The sequence below is a fragment of the Rattus norvegicus genome, chromosome Y, assembly GCF_021556685.1.
Source record: "Rattus norvegicus strain SHRSP/BbbUtx chromosome Y, alternate assembly SHRSP_T2T, whole genome shotgun sequence".
Taxonomy (NCBI): Eukaryota; Metazoa; Chordata; class Mammalia; order Rodentia; family Muridae; genus Rattus; species Rattus norvegicus.
In genome coordinates, this window is record NC_141555.1 from 67072884 (window position 1) to 67090919 (window position 18036).

Consider the following 18036-nt stretch of genomic DNA (forward strand, 5'->3'; position numbering starts at 1 on the left):
ATATTTTTTGAAATATTGAGTATGCTACACAACGGAAAGTATTTTCTGTAGTCACATATATTGAATTCTAAATGTCTCTTGACATTGTATTCAGTTTCCTGTCCAGAAGAAGTCCTCGTATGCTTTCAATACTGGTTAGTTGATTGACCAAAAACTGTTACTAGCTTTGATTGTAAATAATTCTTTTCGTGACCCCCAATTAGATTGTACAAATGCCTCCTGCCTTTTACAGACATATCTACAACCACCCCTTGCTTGGAGAAAGGAGTTAAGTGTTATGCCTTCTTTGAATGAGGAGGGAGATCTAAGGCTATACTCCTCAGAGAAACGAGGTATCAGGTACTGTAGGAAGAAATATGCATCTAGGCAACAATAAATGTTCCAAGCTAACCTGTGCAGTAAAGTAATGTATGGAAAATACCACTCCTCTTTTAGTAGTATTATTAACCATTGTATTTGTTTATATTTCAAATATTACCCCCTTTCCATAAACCCCACCTCCACGTATTCCTCCTCTTTGTCTCTAAGAGGGTGATTCCGAAAGCCCCATTCATTCTTTCCTCACCCGTCTAGAATCACTCTGCTCTGGAACATCAAGAACCCGAAGGACCAAGTGCTTCCCCTTCCACTGATGTGAGATGAGGCAGTCCTCTGCTACATATGTAGGATACCAGACCATGTATAATCTATGGTTGGTGGGTAGGTCAATGGCAGCCTTAAGGGGTCTGGTTAATTGATATTTTTGTTAATTACAATTTCCTTCAGCTCCATCGTCCCTTCCCGTACATCTTACATTGGGATGTGTAAGCACATTTCAATCATTGGCTGTGAATATCTGCATCTGTATCAGTCAGGTGCTGGCAGAGCCTCTCAGAGGACAGACATACCAGACTCCTGTTTGCAAGCATGTCTCAGCATCAGCAACAGTGTCCATTTTGGTGTCTGAAGATGTCTGGATGGCATTTCTTACAACCCCTGCTACATATTTACTCCTGCATTTCAATAGACATGGATAACTCTGATTTAATAAGAGATGGGGGAGTGGTCCCATCCTTACACTGTGGTCATGTCAATCTACTGCAGGTGGAGTCTTCAGGTTCAATTTCAATATTGTTGTTGATGTTAGCTAATGTCATCACTGTTGAGTCCAGAGAACCTGTTGCATCCTTAATATCTGGGACATTTTAGAGGTTACCCCCATCCTCCAATGTTCCCTCTTTCTATACTCATTCTTCTGGTCCTCTGTGCTTCTCTCCTTTCTCTTCCCACATCTTATCCTGCTCTCCTGTTTTTCTATTTAACGCCACTCTCCCACACAGGGTTCTTCCTCCATGTGCCTCCCATGATTATTTTCTTCCCCCTTTTAATTGGGATTGAAGCAGTCCCTCTTTGTCCTTTCTTGTTGAGCTGCAGAGTGTATATGAGTTTTTTGTGGCTATTCTGAGCTCTTAGGATAATTTCCACTTACAAGTGAGTGCATTCTATGTGCGTTTATGTGTGTTTGTTTTACTTCCTGCAGGATGATATTTTCTAGTTTCATCCATTTGCCTGTGGTCTACTTAAGGTCTCCTGTAATTGTTTAAGGGATTTTTGTGTTTCCTCTATAAGTGCTTCTATCTCTTTACATCTGTTGTCCTGTATTTCTTTGATGGAATTATTTATTTCCTTCTTAAAATCCTTTAACATCATATGTTAAGTGATTTGAAGTACAAACTATTCTTTTCCTCTTCTTTTGTTTTGAGGGTATCCTAGACTTGTCTCGGTGTGAAAACTGGATTCTGATGATGTCATGTAATCTTGGTTTATAGTGCTTAGGCTATTATACTTCCCTCTTGCCATCTCCTTATCTCTGGGGTTACCTGGTTTTACTGTCTCAGACAATGGATTGATCCTCCTGTAAGTCTTTGTGTCAGGACTCCAGGGACACTAGCTCTGTCCTGAAGGATCTTGTGTACCATGTGCTGTGGATCAGGTTCAGCGACAAGGAATAGATAGAAACCAGAAGTATCCTGTAACAGACTGCCCCTCTGTTCCTGGGTTCTGAGGGCTTCAGGCAGTGCCCCCTAAAAAGTGGTAGTCTCTCCTGTAATCTCGAATGTGTCAGCACTCCTGGAAGTCCAGCCATTTCCAGGTGGGATATGGGGAGAGAGAGATGAGGAACAGGATCTGCTTTGTAAACACAGCTTTGGGTCCTCTTGGTTTTTAATATTTCACTGAATCAGCTCACAAATGAACTTTGACTCCATGACCAGTAAGGAATGATCATCTCTTTGTATTTTCAGATATGGGACCACAAACGATGGCACCTGGCATTTTTACATGGGTGCTATCAATTAAAATTAGGTATCTTTTTTTTTCATGTCAAAAGTATTCCTAGCTGAGTTAATTGCTCAGTCAAAAAAGCATTGCTGCTGAATATGAAATAGACTATTGTTGACAAATAAAAATGTTTAGGCAATGTCATCTAGGTAATTGAATTGTAATATATTGAAGAATTCACATATATACTTTATGATGGTTTAACCAATGCATGGAATGCATATTCATCAAAACGAAGAATAGTATAAAGTTTATTTTTACAACTTACTGAATCATGTAATAAATAATAGTCTCCATTAATGTACCAGGCTCCATAATAGTGGTATAGATTAGGAATGAATAAAAAGTATTATGATCTTTCTCTTATAAAAATTGCATTATAATATAAAAAGAAAGAAATTAATGCATAAATCAGTTTATTGGAGTTGATTGTATGCAAATATCGGAGAATCTATCTTAGAAATAAGGTCATGAAGATTGTCCTAACGAAGTGACAGCAAAGTTAAATTAGATGAAAAATAATTGAACTATATTTCGGACAATATTACTATAAATATGCTGTCAATAAAAGGAAAAGAGCTTGATGTCTACAAAAAGTAAATGTGAAAGGAGTTTCTATAGATTAAGTGATGGAAGAGTGGACCAAATAAAGCTGAAGCTTAGATATCACATATGGGCTTACAGAAACAATATAAATTTTTAATTATGGAAAATGTTTAAGAAATCATTGAATAGTTTGAAATAAGGTTGTTTAACTCTCTATGTACATACTAAGGGACTCTTGTTACTTATATTATGAAATAATACACAGAATGATTTGAAAGGATGTTTTTGAAGTCAATCTGGAATTAGTGTCAGTGATAAAGAAAAAGATTTATATCAGACAGCTATGTTGGAAATTTATGTTGTTTGGTAGTAGACTGATTATGGGGAGGCCCGGAAAAAAGAAAGACAATGTCTTGTCTTGAGCAAATGAAAATATGTTCGAGTTATTTACTGTGATGTGGAATATTTCATAATAAATTTATTTAGGAGAATTTTAAAGGAAAATATTTTAGATCGATTTACTTGGAGATGCTTGAGAGAACCTCTAACTCACTAGAAATTCCTATTTACTGTTCACTGTTTGGGGATTTAATCCATTATCAGACCATGAATTAGTAGCTGTTATATTAAAAAAAATACTTCAATAGATGTTTTTTCCCATTTTTACGGTAGTTCTTATTTCATTAAGAGCAAACCTATGCTTACATTAGATGCTTGTTTAGAACATGCGGACAAATAATTTTCCCATTACCTACCGCAAACATTTTGGATTGCAATTAGCATTATTCCAACTTTTTGGGAGCTGACTCAGCTGTTTGATTAGAATGTAATAGCTCATGAATGTGAATTTAACAGAAAGAATGATTTCCTCATATTTTGTAAAGTGTCTAACTCTAGAAGAGTAAAAATTTTAATAAACATCTAGCTCTTCGACATTTTCTCTTTAGTATTTTAGCGTGTTATGATATTCATGCAAAAATTCATTATCCAGATGATTTTTAACTCTAATATCCAGTACTATGAAACAATGCACAGCATTTAAAAACTATGAATAATATATTCTTTCAGAAAATTTTCATCAAATGAGCCAGAAATTCTTTCTGACTTCAACACAACATGGCCATTGGGGACAGAATAAACCACAAATAATTAAATGCAGATAGTGAGTGACACACGCAAAATTCTCGGTTTTAAATTTAATAATCATGCCAGTTATGGGATAGAGGTTTGAAAAATAGAGTCAATGACAGGATGAAAAACACTGAAGAAGAGCATTTAAATTGAATTATTACTAAATAAAGGGAAACAGTGGATCTGAAGGTAAGCTACATTTAACAAAATGACGCTGTTCTTCTGCCACTATTTGTTCAATGCTTTGTTTTTTGTTCCTATATTATGTTCCAGAAACGTCTCAATGATTCTAGTTATTCTTAAATAAATGAACATGCAGTTCAACTGAACTAATATTCCACATTTTCTTAATGTTCTTCTGTATCTTTAGATATTAAAATTAAAGAGAATTATTTTGGCTAGAATAAAATTTTATTGTTTCTTTATCATATGAGAGAAGCAATTATTTACAGAGAATGGATACCTGATATTTTCTAAATAATCTCAATAGAGTTTTAAACCATATATTTTAGATCAATCATTCATACCTTCACCAAAACTCCTTAAATGTTACTACACATATAGTATGTAAACGGAGTGATATATATATATATATAAATAAAATCATCACCTATGCAACCACAATCATCCATTATCCCCATGATGAAAGCCAATACTTGGAAGAGAAGATGGTACAGAGACATTGCAGGATAGATCAGAGTCATTCAAAAATGAAGATTGAGCTGGAAAGTGATTTGAACTAAGAATACTTAAGAATAATGTAAATAAGCTTAATGTTATGAGAACTAGTTTAACTGTTATGGTTGCCTTATCCCTTCTTTACTTGGACAGACACCTTTCTGCTCTGTGGAATGAGACAGTCTCCAACTCCTCTGCCTTCACATATTTATGTTTGTCACTTGGTCCACAGGACATCCATATACCTGTCGATGAATTTTTTTTTTCTTGGAAAATCGAAATATTCATATTTCCTGACTTCGGAGAAAGGATTAAAAGCAAACGGGAATTGAGTGACATACCATAACACGTCTGTATTATTATCAAAATGTTTTTTTTTTTCAGGGATGGGATACTTGAGGTGAGAAGAAAGGAAAGGCTCTGCTTTATTTGAAATATTTTCTTACCTCATTCTTTGCCCCTGTAAAGGGCCCAGACTTATCTGTCAGGTCTGGCCTTGTTCTTGTCACTACTCCACTGCCTTTCTCATACAGTTTTTAATTCTATACCCTGCTTGCCACTCTAGGTTTTATCTTGACCAGATTCATCTCATTTCCCTGTGATCCTGCTCTGAAACATATGCAAGTTTTTTTGTTTCATTATCAAACATTTAAATGTTTATGTTAATTTTTGTTTAACCTGTTTTATGGAAGCTTTAGAGGGGAATTATTCATGGATGTCTGTTTTGATTGGAATGAGAAAATAAAGAAAAAAATCTTTTGTTAAGTATAGAAGACATTTTCATTTCTAACTATTTCTCTTAAATAAACCCACCATGCTAGTTTATCTCCCTGTCTTGTCCTTAATTCCTTCTTCCCACTGCTACTTGAATACTGCCTCTTAGGACTTACTGCAGAACCTTAAATGCTTTCATACACGAGTAAGGAGTTGATTCTTCTACACTTTTCTAACTCTTTTTTAGATGTATCTTCCTACTCTCTTGAGCTATTTGAATTAATTTGGATCATAATACTGAATAGTATAGTACTTTTGTGCTTGGGCCTTGAAAATATCCGTTATTATTGCCTTGTCATAGTCATACAGCTCAGGGTTGGGCCTAGTTACATTTTGGAACTTTAGTCCTAGAAGTTTGTGAACTTGGAAAAAACATAAACAGCAGATATCAATACTTTCAAATGGTATTTTAGTACATGAGGGCTATAAAAACATTTAATAAGTCATGAAAAAACAGTCTGAGTTTCCTGTTTCTGTAAAGTACTTGAAAAACATGAAAGGGAGAAATTCCATGGCCCACTCAATTTTGTCTTCACATAGGGTACTCAAATGTGACTTAAGTTTTGGTGCCTTTTCTGGTTAAAATGTAAAGTTGTTTGTGGTAGTTTGCAAAAATGGTTTTCTTCTATTAATATACCCTTTTGCTATTGTTTTTGATTTTGTCTTCATCATTCAGATTAGGGCCATTGTTCCCCACTTTGTATATATAAAATGTGGGTTCAGTCCAGCTATTATTGTTCTGGGTAACAACCCTCAATTTTCGGAACAAATATTCACAACTATATTGTTGACCATAGTTTAAAATTCTACCTTGCCATCACTTTCTTGTAGCAACAATTGTTTACTTCCGTTAGAATTAATTGTATTGACCACCCTATAATCCCATTATGTATCTGTGTGTATGGGGAAAGGGATTCTTTAAATTTTCTGTGGTATGTGGTTTTATTCTTCCATAAATTATTTCCCAACACCACATGAGCACAGCACACTTTCTGGCATTATTGCATGCTGGGATCATTGGGGAAAGGTAGTGTGAAATTCATCACTCTTCTTTGTTTCAGAGATTCTTATTTTTAATAAGTAATCCATCCTATTGAAATAGCTAATTAACTCTTGTATTCTCCTTCATATATGGCTGCTGATGTGAATAAATTGAATTTTTCCATTGATGAACAATAACAAAATCCCATAAAGGCACAAACATACATAAAGAGGGAAAAGTATTCACAAAGAAAAACTGCATTTAAAATGGAGAAAAATATAAGCAAATGAGATCAAAGTTATAGTCAGAAGTTATGAAATTAAAAATTTCATTATAAAATTACAAATTTGTTAGGTTAGATAATAAAAATATATATTCAAACGAACAGGAAAACATTAAATGCAATGTATGCACAAAGAGTTAACTCAAAATGTAGTACATAAAACAAGATTGGAATGGAGAGCTCACTCTTGCTACTGTAGAGGCAAAAATGGAAGAACTACCACTAGGTTTAACCCAGTCTATATGCATAGTGACAATCTATCAAGAAAGATGATGTTTCAAAAAATACGACATAAATAAATCATCGATAGTTTAAACAAAAACAAAAAAAAAAATATAGAAGAGCAGCCTTAGTCAATGGTGATCTGACAGGATGCATAGGATTACTTCAATATGCTGGTATCAATTGAGGCCTGTTATGTGAATGAGTATATGGTCAAATTGGAAGAAGTTACAATGAGGTGCTTAGGAAAAGGTATATTCTTCTGATTTAGTATGAAATGTTACCTAAATACCTGTTATATCCATTTGGATTTTTTAAGTTATTAAAATAATGTATGTTATTTTAACCGTATCTGTTTAGTTACAGTTTACAAAAATATTCCGTTGATGAGAGTAGAGAATAGAAGTCTCCAACAATTTATTGTGTGTGGTGCAATATTTGCTTTGAGCTATAGTTATGTTCCTTTTATAAATTTAGGTTTCCTTGGATTTGAAACATAGTTGTTCAGAATTGAAAGTTCATCTTAGTATTATGTTGTCTTTGAAAAGTATGGTTCCCTTCCTTATCATTTTTCATAACTTTTTGTTGTAAGTCAATGTTGTTCAAAATTAGAAAGGCTACTACAGCTTTTTCTTGGAAACAATTGCTTAGAATTTTTCTCCACCCTTTTACCCTGAGATACTCTGTCTTTATCTCTAAAATGTATTTCCTTTATGGAGCAAATTCTTGGATCCTCTTTACGTATTCAGTCTCTTAGTTAAGGTCTTTTTATTTGGGGAATTGTTTCCATTGATGATAAGAAATATTAAATGAAATAGACTGTTGCTTCCTGTTATTTTTGTTGTTAGAAATGTAATTACAAATGTGTGGCTATCATCTTTTGGGGTTGTTGAAAGATTAATTCCCTACTTTTTGCTAAGGTGTAGTTTCCCTCCTTGTGTTGGAAGTTTCTGTATACTATCATTTGTAGGGTTGGATTTGTGGAAATATACTGTGTACATTTGGCTTTGTCATGGTATGTCTTGGTATCTCCAACCATGTAATTGAAAATTTCACCAGATATCCTAGCCTGAAGATCCAGAATTGAATGCACACACCTATGGTCAGTTTGTCTTTGACAAACATGCTAAAATCATGAAATTGAAAAAAAACAGAATTAAAAAGTAATAATGGTTCACCTGGATGTCAGCATATAGTAGAATCAATTATCTAAAATCCTGGAGGTGGGAACAAATGATAATCTTTTTAGATGCTGAAAAAATATTTAAAAAAAACAATATTTCTTCAAGTTAGAAGTATTGGAAAATATTAGGAATTCAACACCCATACTTAAACATAATTAAAGCAATATTACAAAAAAAAAAAAACAGTTGCCAACATCAAACTTACTGGAGAGAAAAGTTGCCTAATCTCTACTTACTCCATCAATATAGTACTGGAAGTCTTATTCACACAAAGTAGACAAAAACACGAGGCAAAACCAAAAAATTTAGAAAGGAAGAAGTTAAAATATCACGATTTTTAGATGATGTGATAGTATATTTTAGTGACCCCAAAAATTCTACCAGAGTACTCCTTCAGCTGATAAACAACTTCAGCAAAGTAACTGGATGTAAACTTAAATCAAACAAATCAGGTAGCATTCTACTTCAAGGATAAACAGTTTGAGGAGAAATTGAGGAAATGACAGCCTTCAAAATAGTCACAAAAACAATAAATACCTCAGGTTGACTCTAAACAAGCAAGTTACAGTTCTTTATGACAGGAATTTCAAGTCTCTGAAGAAAAATATTGAAAAAGATCTCAGAAGATGGAATAATTTCCCATGCTCATACATGTGCAGGGTTAATATTGTAAAAATGAACATCTTGCCAAAAGCAATCAACAGATTCAGGGCAATCACCATCAAAATTCCAACTCAATTCTTCACCGAGTTAGAAAGAGCAATTTGATAATTCAGGTGGAATAACAAGAACCGCATGACAGAGAAAACGTTCATCAACAATATGAGAACTTCTGGGGCAATCACTATCAATGACTTCAAGCTGTATTACAGAACAATAATAATAAAAATTGAATGGGAATGGTAAAGAGACAGTCAAGTAGATCAATGTAATATAATTGTATGCCCAGAAATGAAGGCACACACCTATGGCCACTTGATGTTTGACAGTGAACCGAAACCATCCAATAGAACGATAACATTTCCACAAACGGTTCTCCTTTGACTGAAGGTTAGCATGTAGAAGAATGGAAATCAATCAATTCTTATCACCCTGTACAAAGCTCATCTCGAAGTGGATCAAGTATCTCCACAAGAAACATATAATCTTAAACTAATAGAAAAAAAGTGGGGAAAGTTACTGAACAGAACAGCAAAATGTCTTTGCTCCAAGATTGAGAATTGACAAATAGACTTCATAAAGCTTTTGTAAGTCATAGGTCACTGGAATTTGAAAAAAGGGTAAAAATCAATAGGTTAAGAAGAGATCTTTTCCAATCTTCCATCTGATAGAGAGCTAAAATCAATCTATACAAAGACTGAAGGAGTTAGACTCCAGAAAGTCAAATTGTCCTATCAAAAATGGTGAATAGCACTAAACAAGGAATTCTCTACTGAGGAATATCAACATCCTTAGCCATCAGGAAAATGCAAATCAACAATTTCTGAGGTTACACAGCACACCACTCAGAATGGCTAAGATAAGAAATTCACAACAGATTCTGGCAAGGAGGTGGAGAAAGAGGAACTCTCATCCATTGTTGGTCAGACTGCAGGATGGTATAACCATTCTGGAATTCAGTCTGGAATTTTTTCACAAAGTTGGATATAGTACTACCTGAAGATACCACAATCCCATTTCTTTGATATATACCGAAAAGATGCTCCAACATATAAGAAGGACACCTGATGCTACAGGTTGAGAGCTACCTTTCTTTTTTATAATAGCCAGAAGTTGAAAAGTAACCAGATGTCCCTCAACATAGTAATGAATAAATGAAATGTAGTACATTTACACACCTGTGTTCTTCTAACCTATCAAACTAATGTTTGCATAAAATTCTTAGGATAGACCAAAAATTATCATTCTGTGTGAGGTAACCCAGTCACAAAAGAACAGAAATGGTATACATTTATTGGAAGTGTGTATCATCCCAAAAGTGTGGAATACATAAGAAAGAATTCCAAGGTCATGTGAAGCCCAAGCAGGAAGAAGACCAAAATGCAGCTGTACATTGCTTCTTAGAAGGGAGAAAAAAATATTCATGGGAGGAAATTCAAGGATAAAGAGTTAAGCAGGGACTGAATAAAGTGTCAACCAGGGACTGCACCATGTGGGGATCTGTCCTATATGCAGTCATACAAACCAGTCACTATTGCTGATGCCACCAAGTCCTTGTTGACAGGAGTCAGATATGGATAATTCCTGAGAGACTCTGACAAACCCAACTGACACTGGTGAGGATGATTGTAGCTAAAAACTGGATTGAACAAGGGGGTTCAATGAAGTTGTTAGAGAGTATACTTAATGAGCTGAAGGGGTTTGCAAAACCCAAGGAAGAACAACAATATCAACCAAGAGACCCACCAAAAATTCAGGGATTAAATCACCCACTAGTGAGTATTGATTGAGGGAGCCATGACTCCAGCCACATATGTGGCAGAGGATTGCTCTGTCTAAATTCATTAGAAAGAAAAGCCCTTAATCCTGTGAAGGCTTGTATCCCTGATGTAGGGTAATGCCAGAGCATTGAGGTTGAAATTAATTGGTTAATTGGAACATCATCACAGAAGAAGGTCAGGGATGATATGGGAGTAAACGGAAAGGAAATAAAGTTTGAAATGTAAATACATAAAATATTCAGGAAAATTATTAAATAAAAATGATATCTTGTCTCATTAAATTAATAGTACAGTAATTATCATTTGCCATTCCTGATATTGACACAAATATTAGAGTTTGGTACTAATTTCCTTTGGTCTCTTTTGTTGTCTATGTAATATTTCCCTTTTTGTTATGACTTATTTAAATAATATATATTTTACAATTTAAATGAATTTAGAATGAAAAAGTTAGTGACATAATTGGAGACTTCCCTTATTAAAAGTTGGACAACTCCTTGAAGAAAATTTAATGGATAATATCAAACTAAGTATATAGGAATTGTATATGAAATATTTTTTGTTAATAGCCACAGTCAGGAAATGCTTCTTATATTTATGCATTATGTTATTTGATTTCAGAAAAAAAATCAATGATCTTAGATTTTATATTAATGTACACTAGTCATTTATACTTAAAATTTGTTCAAAGGAGTAAGTTATCAATGAATACATATATAGAATATAGCACACTTTTCTAATATAAATAGAGCAAATTAAATATATATATTTTATGGACCAAAGATGAACAATCATGTTAAAAGGAAGAGATAACATTGAGTGTACCTACATTTGAAGTTGAGATGATACATGCTTCCATGTATTTCTTTCTAGACACCTAATAAGATAAAATTAGTGTTGGATATAGCTAAAACTGCATTAGAAGGCTTAATCAAGCATACATATCAAAAAAGTGCTTTAAAAATATACTGAACATATTTTCATGTATATAAGTATATATACATTATATATATATATATATATATATATATTATATACAAAAATTCTCAGTGTCCATAAATTATCATTATCACTCAAGCAATATCCTGGTCATATAAGAGTTGAATTATAAAACACAAACACACACAAACACACAGACACACACACACACACACACACAGTTACCTAAAAAATTTAAACATATTATCAAATAATATTCATTCAGATAAATCTAATGAAAAGGGATAAATTAAATTTACAAAAAAATGTTCTCCCAAAAGTATACTTTCTAGGATATAAAATATTGCCTTATGATATGTGGTAAATCTACCCAAAGGAATACTTCTCAGCAATCAAAAACAATGACTTTATGTAATTCCTAGGCAAATAGAGGTAACTGGAATCATCCTGAGTGAGGTAACACAACCACAGAAAAACACACATGGTATGCTCTCATTGATAAGTGGCTATCAGCCCAAATGACTGAATTACCCTAGATGCATAGAAGTCAGGGAACTCAAGACCGATGATCAAAATGTGAATGCTTCATACATTCTTTAAAAGGGGAACAAGAATACACTTGTCAGGGAATTGGGAGGCAAAGATTAAAACAGTAGCAGAAGGAACACCCATTCATAGCCTGCCCCACATGTGGCTCATACATATACAGCGACCCAATTAGACAAGATGGATGACGCAAACAAATGCAGGCTGACAGGAACCGGATGTAGATCTCTCCTCAGAGACCCAGCCAGAATACAGCAAATAAATAGGCGAATGCCAGCACCAAAACACTGAACTGAGAAAATGACGTCCGTTGAATGAATCAGAGAAAGGACTGGAAGAGCTTGAAGGGGCTCGAGACACCATATGAACAACAATACCAACAAACCAGAGCTTCCAGGGACTAAGCCCCTAACCAAAGTCTATGCATGGACTGACTCTGAGCTCCAACTTCATAGGTAGCAATGAATAGCCCAGTAAGAGGACCAGTGGAAGAGGAACCCCTTGGTCCTGCTAAGACTGAACCCCCAGTGAACGTGATTGTTGGGGGAAGGGCAGTAATGGGGGGAGGATGGGGAGGGGAACACCCCCCCAAAAAAAGAAAAAAAAAAAGAAATACATTTAAATGAAAATTCTATACGTACAATTAAATAGAAAATTTTCTAGATTTTTATAAAAAACTAATGAGCAATAAATATACTTACAGAAAAAAGAAAAAGAAAAAAAAGAAAAAAGAATTTGGGCAATTGCATTCTAAACACGAATATGCAATTGTATCTAAAACATATGTACTTTTCAGATGCAGGAGAAATAAACCTGTTTTCTTATACAAACTGATAGCCTGTATATTATTGGTGTGGGACAGTTAATGCTTAGCATTATTTTTTGGATCTAGGGACCGAATCCAGGTCCTTGCACTTGCTAGACAAGCGCTCTACCACTGAGGCAAATCCCTAAACCCTATGCTTAGCCTTATTAATGAGGAGTATATATGGGTCTTTTTTATTTTGTTGTTTCCACATACTTTTTCCCTCTTCCGATGAATTACTACAGGTTTATTTACCATTTCTGTCCTCTTGAGAATATCCATTATTTTCAGAATGCGGTTTCCTTTTTTTAGACTAAGATTGCTGAAGAGACATGACTTCCTGGTGATTATGCTATGTAAAGTTTCTCCTCTTGTGTTGATGTGAATGATACATTTGCTCAGTAATAAATTCTAGGCTAGTATCTGTATTCTTTGAAAACGTGTTGAAAGGTGATCCAAGCACATTTATATTTTAGAATATCCATTGAAAATTCAGGTGTTAGTCTCATGTGATCAGATTTACGTGTGACTTAGTCTTTTTCCTTCACCGTTTCTGTATTTTTATTTCTCCGTTTAGTTAGGGTTTGACGATTATGATGATTTTGATAATGATTATGATGTTTATTTTATTTTTATTATTATTTACTATTATAATTATTATAATTATTATTTTTCACTTTTATTATAATATATTATATTACTAATATTTATTATTATTATTATTATTATTATTATTATGTGTCTACTTGATATTTTTTATGATTCTAGTACTTTAACAGGTATCTCTCTCTGGTTTGGGGAATATAGTTCCAAGAAAATCACATACAAATAGTTACTGTAGCTGATTTTATTCTCATGCTTCTCATAGTATCCTGAACTTATGAATCAGGGACCCTGCCACAGTTCGTTCTGATTGGAAAATGGAGATATTGATAGCCAGTGTCTCGGCAGGGCAGAAAGTGCAGGAGTTTCAGGATGCTTAAAGAAAGGTCCAGAGAGGAAGAAGTCATGGAGATTCTCCAGGACAGACTTTCAGGACAGAGAAGCAGCTGACATAGTAGAGCATGAGAATAAGGAAACCCAGGAGAGCTGCCCAATGTTGTCCAGGGCAAGAAAGATGGGATATAGATTTTAGCAAATAATAACGTGTGAATATCAGTGGGGGATAATTTAGCCACTCGTAGGTTAGGATGTGGCCTTGCCATTGAGCTGTAAAGCCAGAGAAAAATATAAAGGCTGTAGTTTGTGGCCTCCATCCATAAGGCCCAAATCCCTATCCTCTTCAGCTGCCTGTCTTCTTCAAAGGTGTTTTCTCCTCCACAAAAACATCCCCTTGTTGGCTCCCCAACATGACATTCTATTTACTGGAAGGTCCAGCCTTGGCATGACCAAGGGCTTCTCCCATTGGTATAGAACATGATCATGCTTTGCTACATATGCAGATAGAGCCAAAAGTCTGTCCATGTGCAGTCTAAGGAAGTGCTTTATTCCCGTGGAGCTCTGGTTTGTGACCATAGTTGTCCTTACTGGGTTGCAAGGCACTTCAGCTCCTTTAATACTTTCTCTGTCTACTCCAAAGGTGACCCTGTTCTCAGTGCAATGGTTGACTGGAAGCATCAGCCTCGGTATTTGCCAAGATCTAGAAGAGCCTCTCAGGAGATAGCTATATCAGGCTCCTGTAAGCATGCACTTGTTGGCATCAGCAATATTGTTTAGGTTTGGGGGCTGTATACATGTGGGCTGGATCCCCAGGTGGTATAGGCTCAGAATGGGTTTTCCTTCAATCTCTGTTCTAAACTTAATCTCCATATCATGTCCAATGAATATTTTTGTTTCCCTTTTAAGACAGACCATCCTCACTCGGTTCATCCTTTTTCTTGAATTTAAAGTGGTATGTGAATTGTATGTTCGTTAATTCAAGGTTTTGGGGTAGTGTGTGTGTGTGTGTGTGTGTGTGTGTGTGTGTGTGTGTGTGTGTGTGTGAGAGTGATTAGGTGCCTCATTCAGGATGGTATTTTATAGTTTCATTCATTTGCTTATGAATTTCATGATGTCAATGTACTTGATTACTGAGTTGCACTCAATTATGTAGATGAACCACTTTTCTGTATCCATTCATGTAGTCAAATCATCTGTGTTCTTCTTAGCTTCTGACTATCATGAATACAGCTACTATAAACATAGTACAAAATGTGTCCTAATTATATGTTGGGGCATCATTTGGGAATATGCCCAGGAGTAAGATAGCTAAGTACTCAGCATATACTATGTTCAGAGGAAAGCCTGGAGTAATTTCCGGAATATTGTACCTCATTTCAATCCCACCAATAATGGAGGAGTCTTTCTCTTTCTCCACATTGTGACCAGCATCTGCTATTAATTGAAATTTTGATCTTAGCCATTGTGCCTGGTGTATCTTTTGATTTGCATTACCCTGATGAACAATGACATTGAACATTTATTTATGTATTTCTCAGCCATTCAAAATTCTTCTCCTGAAAATAATTTGTTTAGATCTGTACCCCACTTATAATAGGGTTATTGACTTTCTGGTGTATAACTTCTTGAGTTCTTTGTACATATTGAATATTAATTCTCTTTCAGACATAGGATGGCAAAGATATTTTTCCAAAATATTAGTTGCCATTTTGTCGTAATAACAGTGTTCCTTGCCTTACAGACACTGCATTTTTACAAGGTCCAATCTGTCAACTCTTCATCGTAAAGAATAAGCCACTGGTTTGGTGTTCTGTTCAAGAAATTTTCCATTGTTGTCGTGTGTTCAAGCTTTTCCCAACTTTTTCTTCTATTGGTTTGTGTATATCTCTTTTTACTGGATGCCCTTAATCCACTTGGACTTCAGCTTTGTACAGCGTGATAAGAATGGATGGATTTACATAATTTACATGCTGATATCTAGATGAACCAACACAGGTGTTCTACTTGCCTGTCTCTGTACCAATACCATATAATTTTTATCACTATTGCTGGGTATTCAACTTGAGGTTAAGGATGTTGATTTCCACAGATTTTCTTTTATTTTGAGAATAGTTACCACTTCCTTGTTTTTTTCTTATTCTAAATGAACTTTCATATTTCTCTTTCTAACTGTATGAAGAATTTTTTTTTAATTTTTCTTGGGGATTGCATTGAATCTGTACATTGCTTTTGGCAAAGGGCCATTTTTGCTATTTTAATACTGCCAGAACATGAATATGAAAAGTCTTTACATCTTCTGAGATTTTCTTGTTTTAGAGAAATTAATTCTTTTCATATGTCGATTTCCCTTGTATTTTTTGTTATTTGTGATTATTGTGGAGAGTGTCCTTTTCCTAATTTCTTTCTTGGTCTGTTTATTCATGGAAGGTAACTGATATGTTTGAGTTAATTCTCTATCCAGGACTTTACTGAAGCTGTTTATCACGTGCAATAGTTCTCTGGTGGAAATTACGGAGTCACTTAAGTATACTATCATATCACCTGCAAATAGTGATATATTGAACTCTTCCTTTAATATTTGTATCCCTTAGTCCTCCTTTTGTTGTCTAATTGGTCAGGGTAGCACATTGAGTACTATATTGAATACGTAGGGAGAGAAGGAATAGCCTTGTCTAGTCCCTGATTTTAGAGGGAGAGCTTCAAGATTCTCTTCATTTAATTTATTTTTGGCTACTGGTTTGCTGTACATTATGTTACTGTTGTTGAGTATGGGCCTTGAATTCCTATCATTGTAAGACTTTGGCTATGAATGGTGTTTTATTTTGTCAAATGCTTTTGCAGCATCTATGAGATGAAAACATATTTTTCCTTTCAATTTGATTATCTAGTGTAATATGTTGATGGAATTCCAAATTGAGCTATCCTTGCATTCCTGTTATGAAGTCTCCTTTATAGTGAAGGATGATCATTTTGATGTGTTCTTGGATTTGGTATCCAATGATTTGATTGACTTCTGTTCGTCAATATTCATAAGGGTATTTAGTCTGAAGTTCACTTTCTTTATTGGGTCTTTGAGTGTTTTAGGTATAAGCATAACTGTGGCTTCATCATAGGAATTGGGTACTGTTCCTCTGTTTGTATTTTGTGAAATATTTTGTACAATGCTGGTATTTGGTTCTAGGAAGTGTTGATAGAATTTTCAACTAAAATCATCTGGTCCTGGGATCTTTTCTCAATTGGGAGCCTTTTAATAATTGTTTCTAATTTTTTCTGGGATTCATGGTACAGTTTAGATTTTTTATATGATCCTGATTTAACTTTGGTTACTGCTCCCTGCATAGAAAACTGATCATTTGATCCATATTTTCTACTTTTCTTGAATATAAATTTCAGTATTACGGTATGATGATGTTTTGAATTTCTGCAGATCCTGTTGTTTTGTTTCCCTCTCATTTCTGATTTTGTTATTTGGATACTTTCTCTGTGCCCTTTTGTTATTCTAGCTCAGATTTATCTATCATGTTGATTTACCCTTGGATTCAGCTCCTGGTTTTATTGATTCTTTGTAGAGTTCTTTTTGTTTCTCCTTAGTTGATTTCAGACCTGTGTTTGATTATTTCCCTCCTTCTGCTACTCTTTGGTGTATCTGCTTCTTTTTGTTTTTGAGCTTTTTTATTTTTTGTCAAGCTGCTAATGTATGCTCTCTCCAGTTTCACTTTGGATACTCTCAGAGCTTTGAGTTTTCCTCCTAGATATACTATCATTGTGTCCCATAAGTTTGAGTTTATTGTGCCTTACTTTTCCTTAAATTCTAAAACATTTTTAATTTTTTCTCTTTAGTTCTTCTTCTACCAAGTTATCACTGAGTAAAATATTGTTCAACGTCCATGTGTATTTGGGCTTTCTGACATTTTTCTTGTTATTGAAGTCCAGCCTTAAGTCATGGTAGTGTAAGAAAATGCATGGGATTATTTCATTCTTTTGTATCTGTTGATGCCTCTTTTACGACAACTGTATGATCAGTTTTGGAGAATGTGCCATGAGTTCCTGAGAATAAGGTATATTCTTTTATTCATGGATGAAATATTCTATAGATATTTCTTAAATCCATTTGGTTCAAAATCTGTTAATTTCTCTGTGTCTCTGGTTGCCCATTCCATGATCTGGTCATTGATGAGTGTGGGTTGTGGAAGTTTTCCACGACTATTTCCTCTCAACTAACTAGAATACTGTATCACTTGAGCACA